Raw genomic sequence first — 15,923 nt, forward strand, 5'->3', positions numbered from 1 at the left:
AGGGCTTGTTCACATGATTAATATTAAGTACACTTATAGAATAAAAGATAAAAAGAAATGAATTACATTTACCGCTGCGGTGCTGCAGAGCTTTGACACTGAAATGAAAGGTTACAATGACCTTTCAACTCAGTGATCCCATAAACAGTGTCTACCTTGTTATTCCTGATTTTGGTGAGATGCTATGACACTCACACACGCACACACACAGATCAGTTAAGATTTGAACTGCAAAACCTTACTGCTTGACAGGCAGTCAGACTTTTTCATGAATTGATTCTGTTCTAAATAGGTCAAAGAAGAATGGTCCAATTCCAGTCTTCCCTCTGGTCATCTTAAACACACACACACACACACACACACACACACACACTATAGCCAGAGGTCCAGCTATGTAATTAGAGGCCCTCTGTGAGCATTGGTCATCATTACTCACTGGTTCTGTTGTGGAGAATTAACAAGACAATTTACCCTGTAATCGCGTGCGTGGAAGCGTGCAGGAGGCACGGGGACGTGGGGGACATGTCCCCCGCAGTGCTGAAGAGACGGCCGTTGTCCCCCTCACTTTTGATAAGGAAAAAAAGCCTTATAGATACGCTAAATAAATAATAACCTATAGGGTTTGCGCTAACTATGTAAAACTTCCCATTAACAGCATCACATCACTAACCACAGCCATCTACAGTGTAAGACTGCACAATCTCATATTCACTCTGTTGGATATCTTAAACCAGTTTGTCTACTAACAACCATCATAAAATAATCCAGGCTACTTGCTTAGCGTAAATCCTCAAATTATGGCTGGGGTCTTTTGCAAAGCACAGCATCTTTATTTGAGGCAAGCTGGTAGGCTATTCGAGGCAGGCTTTTTAATTTTCTAACCTGCATTTAGACATGCGTTTCGTTTGGAGCGGCATACAGGTAGGCTATAAACAGCAGGGGAGTCGCTAGCTATTTAAAACATTCGGGGCTGGAGCCCAGAAGTTAGAGTCCTTTTTGTCCGGGGTTTCGGGGGTTTCTCCCCCGAGAGATTTTGAAAATCGGGCTGATGAACATGCAATTTTAACCTACTTTGAGAATGAAAAGGAAGGCCAATTGTAATGACTCACGTCACGGCATTCCGAATATTTTGATGTTTAAAGACCGTGTAAGGAGAACGTCTATTCTGCCAAAGTGCACCACATACAACACCCAAAATATGACATTAAAATAGCCTGTAGAATAAACATCGTCATGCACCTCTGTCAAGTCCACAGGTGTGAGCGTTCGTCTTGGGATAAACATTTGGACGTCATCACCTTCAATTAATGGGCTATGGGTGCCTTGAAAGCAATGCATTTGGGTTGTGTATCACAAACTTTTGCCCAAAGAAAAAGTTCCATTCTGTCAAAATCAAGCCCAGCATGCATTGCTTGGAAGCCCCCTCAAAACGAGGTCAGGTTTACCATATTTACTTCAATATTTGATTCAATAGTAAATCACGATATATTGAAACTGCAGTCTTGTTTATTACCGCTATGTATTTCAAATGATCACTGAAAGTATAATATTGGACACAATTACTGGATTGGTGAAGGGGAATAGCTTGATGTTAGGTATCATAGCCAAAGTCCATCTGTGAAAACCGCTCGCTCCTCATTCATTCAACTCTGCTCAACTTTTGCCGCTTGCTCCGCTCAACTCGCTGCCGAAGGTCACATTCGACCGTTTCTTGGAATCATACCAACGTCAGTGAATGAATAAGTCTGCACTGCTAACCTGTGGTAAAAAAGACTGGCGCAACTACTATACTGTCATGGAAAACATTTTTTTTGTTGGTGGTGAAAAATGTGATTCCATTCTACAGAACCAAACGTAAGTTAGTGTCTCTTTCTACATGTAGTTATTCAAACAAAGTGTCCTTCAAGTTAGTGAGGTGCAGTGGTAGCCTGCTAGCTAGTAACATCAGACCAGCATTGATCAATGTTGTCTTTGAGGGCTGCGTTTCACGAACCTGAGCTGATCGAAATGTCCTCCTGGGTTGTGGGAGATGATGACACACTGTGAGTTTCCACTTCTTGTCCCTGCTCTGCCCTTTTTTTTCTAAAGAAACTTCTAATATCCATTTGTCCTTCTGTACACTTATTTCGCTAAGGCTAGTTAGTAGAAGCACGAAACAGCAATGCGTAGCGTAGAGGAGAAGGTACTTGAAATTGCAACATTTTGCAACAAATCATTCTAAACCTGCCCAGATCACGTCAGATTTTCTTGCGCTGCTGTTAATACACACAATGGACACAAAACACAAAAGTCTCTTCTACGGGGCTATTTATTATGACCGCCGCTAGCGAATGATTGTCAAAGTTTTTTTTTTTTTTCCCCCCGTCATCTACTTCCTGAATTTTTGGTCAACGATACCCGGGACACCGAAACACCGGTGCACATGAAATTTGGTGGGTATGTAGCCCCACTAGACTTTTTACGGAAAAATTTTGTTTCGTGATATTAAAAGTCTAGTGGGGCTATATACCCACCAAATTTCATGTGCACCGGTGTTTCGGTGTCCCGGGTATGGGTGGGGTTGGGTAGATGGGCCCTATGACCCCAAAGTCTGCCATGACTGGGCCTCAGGTCAAAGAAGTTTGAGAAAAGCTGGTCTACATAACCTGCATCAGATTGAGGTTTGCAGTGATGCGCCTGAAGGCACGGGTTGAGGACCCAGTCAGTTACGTCACAATATGCACATTTGTTTAAATTCATACCTACGTAATCACCATGACCAAAATTGTACTTTTTTTTTACTTTGAATCTTGAAAAAAAAAATATTGACCTACTGTACCTACCTACCCATTTTTTTTTTTTTTTTTTTGGCTGTTACTGCAAACAAGAATATTTTTAAGGATGGCCTCATGACTGTGAAAATGGCTGACATTGAACCACAGTGCTTCAAATGGGAGTCCCCAGTATCAGTCATCAAGGCATCAAAATCTGCCACAAACACTTACAACACACAACATCACTCGTAAACACACACACACGGACAGAACCACCACTGTTCAAGAGACCATTTTGGGGCTAAATGTGCTTTTTCTCATTTGGTTGTTTTCTGTTTGTTTAGAGAAGAATGAGCCACTGCTGTTCAAAGGGCCCATTTGGGTGAAATTATTATTATAATTTATGTTGTTATTATTTGTTATTATTTACTATAGGGTTCTAGAATAAATAAAACAGTGTGTTTGAAATAATGGAATTTGTGCTCTCTCATGAAGCTGGGTCGATGGGACATGGGGAGGGTGGGTCTGTTGATCGGGGGAGGGGCGCCACGAGTAGTTCAAGCAGACGTAAGACTTTCATGTACTTCGATCAGGGGGGAGGGGGCGTGGCACTGTGCCAATGCCACGCCCCCTCCCCCCTGAGAAACAAAGTCTCACTCCTTGCAAACTTCAAAACTTGATAGAGCCCTGCAAGGGAACATGAATCAGCCTATATTTGCCTAACAATAACGGACAACAGGTCTTCAACTTTGGCCCGTTAAAATGTGTATGAACAGTCTAGCGACGCATTTCCTCAAGGCCCATTTGAACATGTCAGTTATTTGCACCACTGGTTAGATGTAAAACAGCATTTTGTTTCAGACTACTGTTACTTAATTTGTGCATTAACAATAACGTTTCAGACTACTGTTACTTAATTTGTGCATTGACAATAAAGTATCACATGAACTAAAGATGACTAAAATCTTATGTAGAAGAAGAAACATTCACAAAAAATCCATCCATCCAAAAATGACCTTTGTTTTTGATAGCTGTTGAAAATGGCATGGAACTGATAGAGATGTTTTTGTTTATAAATAAATAAATAAATAAATAACATTATGCTGATACCTTTTGCTTTTCCCAAATACAATGTAGCCTACAGGTGTAAGTGACCTTTCATCAATCCAGTTGCAATGGATGAACTGTGATGAACTGCCCTACTTGTGATTGTTTAGAGATTTTAAAGGTTTTATAACAATGCTACATCTTTGGCTATTCTACAATCTATTCACCTTTTCAGCACCAGTAGGCTACTTTCTGTGCAGCCGCACACACACGCTCAGGCATGCCAAACAAGCATACACAAAAGTTTCAAGAGTGGGGGATGGAGTAAAAGATGGAGACAAATTGAAGTGTGGGATTTATTTTCTCGGAACGGATGTACAGGACTGAGCGGCGGTCATATTTTGTACCGCTATGCGGTACATCTAGTTTCATTCACGATTAGAGTTTTTGTTGTTGTTGTTGTTGACGGCCCATAGATCCGGGGCTATAGCCCCGAATGCCCAGGTCTAACGACGCGCCTGATCAGCAGCATAACATTTTCGGTTTGGTTTGGGATTTAATTTACTTTTGGACTGTTTGATTATATTACTAAATGTTGAGACTGATGGGCACTGAAATCTGGGAGATATTTGATGGTTCACTGTTATGTTTCATGCAGTTGAAAAAGTGTCTGGATTTTGACATTGAAGTGAAACAAGTGCCGCTGTTTATTGCGAGACAAGGCAGCCGTTCTTTGAATAGGGGTTGTGCTGTAGCCTAATAGAAACCTTTTTGCGTAGCCAAGTAGCCTAAATTGAGTTATTGTTTAATTATGCATGATTTAGTACTTCTTATTAAATTTGTAGGCTGGAATGCCTTGAGTCGAGAATTGTGTTTAAATGTAGTAGCCTAGGCTTCAGCCTGGCAATTACCTCTAAAAGGGCGGCAAGAGAGCTAGAGAACATGTGTTGGGATAATGTGGTACAGTTACTACAGTAACAGTATTTTCTTTTTCAATTTGATAAATGCTTTGTTTAAATGCTGGATGCTGTTGGAACAAATAGTAGTTGATTATAAAGTCAACTTTCTGTGGCAATTTTCTGTGTGTTTTGGACTGGTAACTTGTTAAGCCAACATGTTCTAACGTTGCATAAATATTACCTGCAAACACATAGTGGAGTGTTGATTTGGTTTATACCAGACAATTTAACTATAGGCCTAACTAGGCTATTTGATCATGTAGTCTATGTTTGGATCATAGGCATGATGATTCATTCATGGCTTCATAAAATATCAACATCCCATGTTGCTTTTAGAGTATTCTGCCCCTGGCACAAGTAGTGTCAAATAAATCTAAAATAAATTAATAAAAGTAGAATTGCACATATCAAGAAGCTGGTCTGAGGGCAGATCTGGCGTTGTGCTCATCTCACAGTTTTGACCATTTTTATCAAAAAATACTGTGCGTACCATCAAGCTACTCAACAACAGAACATTTCCCTTGTGTGTGTGTGTATTCACACCAAATTGGCCTACCATACCTTTCCAACTATGCACAGTATAGTTGCAGTTTAGCTGCATGCCATTAGGCTATTTACCATTTTCTATTACGTAAAGTTAGTGAACACGTTATCAAAATTAACGTGCACGCATTTTGTTTGAGCAGGAGAGAGAATACGCACGCAGACACGCAATAGGCTACTTGTTTTCTTTTACTCGGCTATCTATATATGGTTATCAGCACACAATGTTGAGCTAATTCACTAACTCAATACTCATCATGGATATCACAAGTTTAAACAACGAAAACAGAAAGAATGGAGGCAGCAAAGCTAGGAGTTATTCCAGATGGGCAAGAACAAGGCAATTGGTGTGCTTGTCAGAACGTTAGACTGCACTAAGCCAGACGTCACGTTACGCTAGAACAAAACTAAAGGTAACTTTAGCCTGTATAGGGCTGTATCAAGTTGTCCAAATGAATAGGTCATTGTAGACATTGTCGTTGTATTATTGCATGTGGATGTTGTTATGCTATGTAGGCTACTTTTTTGCTGACCAATGCACGGGACAAATATTGTTCACGAGTGATTTTCTTTTTTTTGGGAGGGGGGGTGATGGGTGTGCGTACCATAGCATTAATTCCTGCAGGCGCCCCTGCGCTCACACACACACTACACACACACACATACACACAAACATAAACACAAATGTCAAAAACACCCAAGTCAACAAGGCAAAAAAACATAAAAGCTTTATTGTTTGCAGAAAACTGGAACTGTAATATCTTATACATGTGTTACATTCATGCAAAAAGTTTTAAATTCACATTGTTTTGTAAAATAAATAGCAGTTATTTCTAATACAAGCCCGACATGAATATCACATGATGAATATATAAGCTAACTTACAGCAGGTGGTTAAACTTTTTTAGAAAATTAATTATCTCATGAAACTTAAGAACAACTTAAAGGTGCTCTCAGCATCCCCAGCTGTGGCGCAACTGGCTGGGGCACCTGCACCGTACGCCGGCGACCCGGGTTCGATTCCCGCCCCGTGGTCCTTTATTATGGTCATTAAAGGCATAAAAAGCCCAAGCTTTTTTTTTAGGTGCTCTAAGTCAGTGTTTCTCAAACTTTTTCAGACGAAGGACCACTTAACCAATAAAAAAGAAACGCACGGACCACCTAGCTAAAAAAAAAAGATTAGACCTACTTCAACAGTATATTAGCCTACACAATAGGCCTACTCACTGAACCACCTTAATTTATTATTTAAACTGATGGCATAGCTTACATAGGCAGTGTTGCAGAACTGTTTGGATTTACATACAAGTTGGTTCAATATTGCAAACAACTCATCTATATTATATTTTACCACATCTGCTCGCGGACCACTTGGGATAGCTTGCGGACTATCAGTGGTCCCCGGACCACACTTTGAGAAACACTGCTCTAAGTGATGTTGCACGGTTTCTAAGCTAAAGCACTTTTTGTCACATACAGCAAACATCTCCTTACATCTGCTAGCTGCCTGTCCCGTGAATACACTGTACAAAAACACAGTCTCTGTGGACAGCCCAGGCTCCGAAAACAGCAACAAAAACAGCTTGGTCCAGCTTGGACCATGAAACATAAACTGTTCCAGCCAATCACCGAGAAGACAGCATACTGTACACTAACATGTAGCAGACGCAGGAGAGAGAAGCGTATAGACTTCAGAAGCTGTGTTCAGCCATCTCCACGTCATCATAGAGGTCTTCCTCTCCACTCCGCTGACCCTCTCTGCTCTGACGTCCAGAGGTCTGCTGTCCTCCTCTGCTCCTCAGGTTCAACCAGATCACAACAGCGACCAGCCCCAGCAGCACACAGCCTATCAGTGGAGCGTGCGCTCTGTAGAAAGGAGAGTGCACCCCAAACGGATCTCTGTACGCAAGGAGGCGGATGGTTCCCTCAGAACAAGCCCAGGGAAGGGTCTTGTCCACCCCTCCATAGACTCTCCATGTGTACAGCCCGCTGTCCTCTGCCGTGAGATTGGATATGGTCAGAGAGTGATTAGTACGTATATTAGATACAGTACACTCTGCAGCTCAGATCCTCAGGTAAAAGTACCGATTCATAAAAAGAGTCTAGAATCAGAACCTGTGGTTCTAGAACTTGCTGGCGGAACCACTGTATCCCTCTCACATCTGAAAAGTTCAGGTGTGGAGTAACCTCCAGAGGGACACGTTGAGCATCAGAAAACATTACATCCACGGGGGAGACCTTGGTGCAAACATAGAGGAGCATTCTCTTTACTGGCTCATGCCCCATACATCTGTACCCCCCATAGTGTTGTTGAGACACAGAGGGAATGACGAGGGAGTAGTCCCCAGTCTGGCTGCTGTTTAGCATGTACATCACTTCCTGTTGGTGGGTGTGGTCACTGGTGAGCTGGACATCCCCAGTGGGAGTGGACCAGTGCACTTGGCCAGGGGGCTCTCCTTTTGAAATGCAAGGAAGAGTCACACTCTCTTCCTCATGAGCAAAGAGGTTTTTTGCATGTAACCTCAGGCTCTTGTAACTGAAGCGTTGGCATCTAGCTCCTCTCCACACCGTAACGATGAGAAAACCATTTGTCTTTAGAGTCAGCATATGTCACCCCAGACAGTGTCACCTGAGAGCTTTTGAGATCCACCTGCAGTCTGCCCCTCAGATCACCCATGAGTGGCTCCAGTGAGGAGTTGGTGTCCAGGACCAGCATGTTCTCAGGGCCCCCGGATCCCCAGTCAGATCGGTACAGCTGCAAGCTGCTGCCATTCCCCAGAGTAGCGTCCTGCCTATACAGTACAACACTGTCATCGAACATTACTCTGTCATGAGACCCCTCACCACCGTCTGCACAGACAATGAGGCGGAAGCGTTTGTGCCCTATGATTTCTCTTCCTCTCCTCCCCACTGCCTTGTAGTGTCCACTCTGGGACATAGTGACATTCTTCATCTCAAAATAATAATCCCCCATTTTAGTACATTTAACATCATTTCCCTTTTGCTTTGGTTTTGGCTTTAAGCATTTGTGGACCAGCAGCAGAGCTCCTTTTGAATAAACCCTGTACAGCGCAACGTCAGTCACAAGAAAAAGAGAAGACAAGGAGAAGACAAATTGAACACGTCCTCCTTCAAGCCCAACCACATGTTCGATCTCTGGACTAAGTTGGGCACCAGTGATGTAAACCAGCAGGAGAAATCCACTCACATACACTGCCGACTCCATGCTGAGTTCCGTCTTGGCGTTAGAGTTGTTTTCTGATTCTACCAGAAAGAATGTGAGAGCTCTGCCAGGCTCATCCTATAGATCTATCAACCAGACCGGAACTGACGCACACATGTCTGTGTGTATTTGTGTGTGTGTGTGCGTGTGTGTATTTGTGTGTGTGTGTGTGTGTGTCTGTGTGTATTTGTGTGTATTTGTATGTGTGTGTGTGTGTGCGTGTGTGCGTGCATGCGTGCGAGTGTGTTCCCTTATCTCATTAGTTCATCTGAGCCTCTTTGCTGTTTTTCCACTCAGAGATGTAGAAGTGTTAGAAAACAGGACACTCTACGGTTGCTAAGCCACAGCATGAGCTAACCACCTCCACCCCCTGATGCATCTGAAGATGGCCTCTTGTGAGTGTGTGTGTGTGTCCACCTCCACCCCCTGATGCGTCTGAAGATGGCCTCTCGTGTGTGTGTGTGTGTGTGTGTGTGTGTGTGTGTGTGTCTGAAGATGGCCTCTCGTGAGTGTGTGTGTGTGTCCATGCGTCTGAAGATGGCCTCTGGTTTGGAAATGACTCCTGTCAGCAGAAGAGGTCTACTCCTTCAAACCGTCAGAAGTACCGAATAAAAACACAAAGTATTCAAGCCGCAGCTCTTTAGGATAAAGCATTATTTGGATATTATATGGACATTGAACATTGACAAGCACAATTTATTTAATTATTAGTTTATTTATGTCCCTGTACTACATCAACACACACACACACACACACACACACACTACCCACTAATTATACACTGGACAGTACACATACCTGCAGATAGCACAGAGGACCAATCAAAGGCCCAGGAGAGAGCCAATCAGAGGAAACACAGAGTACCAATCGAGAGGACCAATAGACCTCTGAAGTTCGCCTACAAAAAAGCAGCCATCTTTGACATCCGGTATCTGGCGATTTTTCCTATGGGAAAATAACATGGGGATTTTGAATTATCGCACCTGTTAAACTCTCGCGGGGATGAAAAAGTCTGAAATGCAGACGTTTTCCTGAACACACATTTGTCCTCTGCCTTCGAGTGGATACTGTGATCTCCGGTACGTGAAGGCGGCACACTTAGATTTTTGCTACCCCAGAGCTAACTTGCAATGCAACTTGCCATAGGTAGTTAGCTTCAATTAACAACCGGATAGCCATTTTGGTTCTTTTTTGTAGGTGAACTTCAGAGGTCTATGAGAGGCCCAGGAAAGAGCCATTAAGAAGCCCATGGAGGTATTATACATAACTGGAGAGAGTGACTAAGTCCCACCTTCCATACAAATGAATGGTGGAGGCTAGGCTAGTAAATCCGGCCAATTCATAGTCAACGCCATATTGAACACTGGGGTTCGGATCCAGCGCCAGTCGGCTCTGACCATGCGGCAAGTTCCAAAGCTGGAAATGACGCATGGACCTAAGTCGATTTTTATTTGATATTCTGTAAAAAGAGAGTCGTCCTCCAGTAAGAGGGTGTCGATAATGCACATACATTGCTTGCCACGTAACAAGAAGAAGGAAAAGTTGCTCGTGAACGCGCATGGAGTCCGAGTGGAGTCGCCTTGAAGCACGACTTAATTTCATTGGATAACAGCGGCTCTAACGAAGAGCGGTCTGCCTGCCGTCCTGCTGCTGCAAACATTCATTTGAACATGACGTGAAATATCCGTAGTGGAACTATAAATAAACTATTTGGTTTTTAGTGCCATGTGTAGCGCATTTTTACAGTCTATGATTAGTTTTTTTTTTTATTTTATTGTTTGCCATTTCATAGCGGGTTTCAGAGCGGCATACCAGGCTATCAAAAGCAGACGATTTTCGGTTTTGGTATGGGATTTAATTTACTTTTGGACTTTTATTATATAGTTAAATGTTGAGACTGATGGGCACTTAAATCTAGGGGGTATTTGATGATATTTGATGAGCTGGTTCCAAATGCTCCATGCGGCGCCATACTTGAAAATGGCGCATGCTAACATGCCAAGCTAACATGCCAAGCTAATCTGCACACTCTTGACCCCCTGAAGAAGCCCAGGAGAGAGCTAATCACGGGCAACACAGAGGACCAATCAGAAGCCCAGGAGAGAGCCAATCACGGGCAACACAGAGGACCAATCAGAGGCCCAGGAGAGAGCCAATCAGAGGTAGCACAAAGGACCAATGAGGTTTTGTTCTTGCTGTATCAGTCCTTGAGTTAGCACTAATACTGTAATACTTTATGAGTGCTGGTGTTTGTTTTGGTGTTACCGCAGATGCAGGAGTTAGCGCTGATCTTGTGATGCTGATTTGGTGCAGATGCTGTGTCTGTTTTGGTGATAGTGCAAATGCTGTGTCTGTTTTGGTGTTAGTGCAGATGCTTTGTCTGGTTTGAAGATAGCATTAATCTTGAGATGCTGTTTTGGTGTAAGTGCAGATGTGTCTGTTTTGGTGTTAGTGCAGATGCTGTGTCTGTTTTGGTGATAGTGCAGATGCTGTGTCAGACGCTGATTAGTTAACCACTACTGTGACTTCGCCCTAACGCCACACCCCCCCCCCGCCCACTCTCCTACCACAGCGTGCGTCGAGAAGGAAAAGCCGCGGAGACACAATGGAGGCAAGCGGCCAATAATTAGGCAGAAATGTCAGGCCAGGCTGAGGGGGTGCGGGCCGTGCAGCGCTGCCTGTTTTTACAGCACAAATATCAATAAGCTAAAAATGAACACAACAAACGCAGGGCCCGGCCACAGTATTGATTGGCTCCATAAATCTGTCAGGGTGCTAGTTCAGCTGCGGTGAGATTTATTCTCACAGCCTCATATACACACACACACACACACACACACAGGCACGTGCACACAGTCACACTCTCACACACACACACACACACACAGAAACATACATGAGAAGTGATGATTGGATGCTTAAGGCAAAAGGCTGATGGCTGATACGATAGGGGTGATTCTGATTGGATAGCTGATACGATAGGGGTGATTCTGATTGGATGGTTTGTGGGGTGTGAGAGACACTCTGTGTGTGTGATGTGCTGTGTAAAGGATAAGCAACAGTGTTTGAGAAGGTGTGTGTGTGTGAGGTGTATCGCAGTGTTTCTTAAACTGTGGAATGGCTCCAGGTCAGATGACAAGGCAGTGGCGTCGGTCCGGCCTTAAAGGAGAATTCCGGCGATTTATGAAATAGATCTGTTTCTCGAGGTCACCGAGTACTGTCATTATGAAAATAAAATAGAACAATCGGACAGCTAAAGCTGCCAGGCAGCTACAGTGCCACACTCTGGGGGCATTTTATTTTTTTTCGTACCAACAGTACTCTGTGACCTTGAGAAACAGAGATCTATTTCAGAAATCACCAAAATGCTCCTTTAAACAAAACAAATTCAAATTATACTCAGTGCTTAACACAGTATACTCAATAGTTCTCAACCACAGTTGAAGGCTACCATGGAATAATAATACATTTAATTTGTAAAGCGCTTTTAAAGGCAGAGTGTGTATTTATGTATATGTCTATGTGTATCTATGTGAAAACTGTAAAGCGTCTTTGAGGGCAATCACAAAAGCAATGCTGGGGGGGCAAGAGCAAAGCTGGGAAAGCCAATTAACAGGAAATGGCCAATTAGAAGATGTGGGTTTTGAGGACCTGTTTAAAGGATGGTATGGTGTTCAAAGGATGGTAGGGTGTTTAAAGGATGGTGGGGTGTTTGAAGGATGGAGGGGTGTTTAATGGATGGTAGGGTGTTTGTTTGATGTGGTCGGGTAGGGCGTTCCAGAGGGAGGGTACAGCAGCTGAGAAGGTTCTGTTGCCCCAGGTCTTGATCTTGGTCCTGATGGTCTTGAATGTGTTAGCATCAGACCTGAGTCTTGATTGTGTTAGCATCGGACCTGAGTCTTGAGTGTGTTAGCATCGCACCTGAGTCTTGAGTGTGCGCTGTCACTTGTCACGCACATCAGCACCGACATTTTGAATTGTCAAGCGCTGGATAAACGATGGATTTTATTGAGCGGCGCCAACAGAAACCGAACCGAATCGTAGTTGACACGGTGGCAGCGACGGCGTAGTGCGGCGTTGGTGAACGGGGTTGTATTGGAAACAATGGAGTCAAATGTGGAGAGCAGATTGCGCCGCAGTCATGTCGACGCATATGTGCGCCACAGTCATGTATATAGTATATATACACACATATATAAGTATAAGTATATATACTTAAGTATAAGTATATGTACTCTTTTGATCCCGTGAGGGAAATTTGGTCTCTGCATTTATCCCAATCCATGAATTAGTGCCGTGAACACTCTCTGCACACACTAATCCCAACGCAGTGAGCTGCCTGCTACAGGGGGGTTAGGTGCCTTGCTCAAGGGCACTTCAGCCATGCCTACTGGTCGGAGTCTGAACTGGCAACCCTCCGGTTACAAGTCTGAAGCGCTAACCAGTAGGCCACGGCTGCCCATTATGTCGACGCCTATGTGCGGAGCGCTTAGACTGGTCATTGATAATTACAACAATGTGGATTCCTGCAACTGTCCATAAAAACAGCTATAAGAGACTAGAGAATCCTCTGTATAGTGTAGAGCATTGTATTTAGACAGATTTGAATATATAATACATGCTCAAAAGCAAATTGTTTGCGTGAGGAGTGATTTTGCCTCTCTCTGTGTGTGTGTGTGTGTGCGTGATCAATGATTTGTGCCTCTCTGTGTGTGATTTATGCCCCTCTGTGTGTGTGCTTGATCAGTGATTTGTGCCTCTCTGTTCACCCTGTATCAAACACAAAAGCTGGTATTGTGCAGTCCCTCCAGGATTTCGCTAGGATTTTTTGAGATTGTTGCGTTCTAAAATGCCTGATTTCGCGACAACTTTTCTAAAAAATTGCGATGGAAGTTGCGGTGTTTTTAGCTGTTTGTTGCAAAGAAATTGCGGGAGGAAGTGAAAATTGCAAAAATAGTTGCGATTTTTTTTCAAAATCAAAATAGACCTACTTTATTTGTGTAAATACTTTGACTGGGGTAATTCACAAAGCAGTATAACCTTTCGTAGAACTGTCCAAAAAAGATAGCCCCCTAAAAAGATGGCATCATGTCATGTTTCAATACATTCATATATGTTGTAATTCATATTAAGTTCATATGTTTGTAATAATTCATATTCTGTGACTTGCATAATTACTAATAGCCAACTAAGTATCTAGTAATTGTATATTGATTTAAACTATTAGACTACACTTTTCTTTAATGTTATTACATTGGTGGTGTGCACGTCTAATTGACTGCCTGCCACTTTAAGGAGTCTTGAGAGTAAGAATTGAGAGTAGCGTAATGACATTTCTAAGTGGATTGGAACGCTTGCATCTCACTGTGTTCGGCTACGACTGGAAATAACTTTTTGCATAGTGCATTACGATATGTGGATGGAATTCGGGATGTTTCTATGTCATTAGTTAAAATACATAACTCGAATGAAATCATTCTTGGATCACAGAAGAGGTAAATGTCTTGCAATGTTATTAATTTCTATGATTTTGGTAGCACTACACAACTGAGCCCACAAGCTAGCAAACATGACACGAGCTAATATTCACGAGGATTTGCTGAATTTGCGTTAATTGTTGCGATCGCAACATCGCGAATTCCTGGAGGGACTGATTGTGTTTCTGATGTTCCGATGTACACCATGTGTGTGAAATTCAATATATCTGAACAACATAACCGGCTATTTGGAATTCCGAACTTAGCCGGACATTATGTAAATGAGCTCGTGTCTGAACGAAGCGAAGAACATGCAGAGATTCTATTCATGTGCATGTGCATGCTCATGAGCATGTTATTCTCTCTCCTGCTCAAACAAAAGATGTGCGTGCATTAAGTTGATGATAAAGTGTTTACAAACTCTACTTTACAGAAAATATTGTAAATAGCCTACTGTCTGTACCTGAGTTGCCTGATGGTAAGGTACAGCCGTAGCTTGCACCTGCATGAGAGCTTGGCCGCCTGTGCTGCATAACGCACACTTCGCTCCTCTCATCTATACAACGCAGTTCCCATTTCTGCAAACCATACATAATTACAAGGAACAATATTACCACACGAGGGAAATCAGTGTGGTGTCCATTAAGATGTGAAAATGTGTTGATGACATAAATTAGGAATTATTAGAGGACTTAAGGAGACGTGATGTTGAACTGCATGCCGATGCCATTTAACCCAAATGCCCCAGCAGCAGCACAGGAGAGGAGAGCTTATCTGAAGATCTGCATTGTCTATAGTGAGGTAATGTTAGATTACATTGCAAAAATATCACCATGCATTTATAACCTCGTGATACAGTGAGAGTGATCCCAAAACATAGGAAAGTATGTCTGTTACATTTCTGTATTTTGTCAACATTTTGTTGTTTTGACATGATGTCTGGAAGGAGAAGGCCTAGCCAGTGGATCAATGGCAACCACAGTGTGTGTGTGTGTGTGTGTGTCTGAAAGGAGAAGGCCTAGCCAGTGGAACAATGGTAACCACAGTGTGTGTGTGTGTGTGTGTGTGTGTGTGAGTGTGTGTGTGTGTGTCTGAAAGGAGAAGGCCTAGCCAGTGGAACAATGGCAAAACGATGGACCACTGATTGCCTTTCCAACACAAAACCACCATTCACAAGGCCACAACATACATAACAGCTGTCCTATTTTAGGGTATTCTCTATTTTCTATTCACTTTTCTGGTTCTGTGTGTGTGTGTGTGTGTGTGTGCGTCTGTGATGTGCATGCTTGTGTGCGTGTGCAAGCACGTGTGTGTGCAATTGTACAATTACGTGTGCATGTGTGTGTGCATAAGAGTTGCATATGTGTGTGTGTGTGTGTGTGAGAGAGAGAGAGTATGTGTGTATGTCTGAGTGTGTGTGTGTTTCTTGTTTTTGAGTTCTCTCTCCCCAGCGCACCAGAATGTGGTCTGAAAGTCCTACTGTACTGAGATAAGGTATGAGAAGGGGTGTGATAACATTTTGTCTGACACATTGTCACGCATTTATCAGTGAGTCCACATTAGCTTAGATTTAATCCATATTAGATATGGATTTTTGGTGGTGGGGGTTTTACGACCCTGTGGGTCTTGTTGTTTATTATTTGTGTTTGTTACTTCTGTTGTGTGTTCTTCCAGGCAGATTGGCGCAGCTGAGGGGTGGTGTGAAACCCTATGACGAGAGAGAGAGACATACATACATGCATACATGGGCCAGATTAAAACTTGCAAAATAATCTTAGAGCTAAGATTGCTTTCCTCTCCTGTCTCTGAGCTCAGGCAGTGTGTGTGTGTGTGTGTGTGTGTGTGTGTGTGCATTATTCTATAAGAAGAGCGGTTGCCAGAGGAAGTTGAGGTATGGCAGGATTACTGCTGTGTGACCCA

At 43.0% G+C, this 15,923-nt stretch overlaps 1 long non-coding RNA gene across 1 annotated transcript; it reads right to left on the reverse strand.

Moving 5' to 3' along the window:
- Positions 1-763: 763 nt before the first annotated feature.
- Positions 764-4,360, reverse strand: LOC121678516. The gene is made up of 3 exons (XR_006021255.1): positions 4,336-4,360; positions 2,286-2,291; positions 764-926 (listed from the first exon to the last, which is right to left on the reverse strand). It is a non-coding gene; the product is annotated as an uncharacterized LOC121678516 (long non-coding RNA).
- Between the last annotated feature and the right edge of the window lie 11,563 nt (positions 4,361-15,923).

The sequence above is a fragment of the Alosa sapidissima genome, chromosome 12 (genome assembly GCF_018492685.1).
Source record: "Alosa sapidissima isolate fAloSap1 chromosome 12, fAloSap1.pri, whole genome shotgun sequence".
NCBI classification, from domain to species: Eukaryota; Metazoa; Chordata; class Actinopteri; order Clupeiformes; family Clupeidae; genus Alosa; species Alosa sapidissima.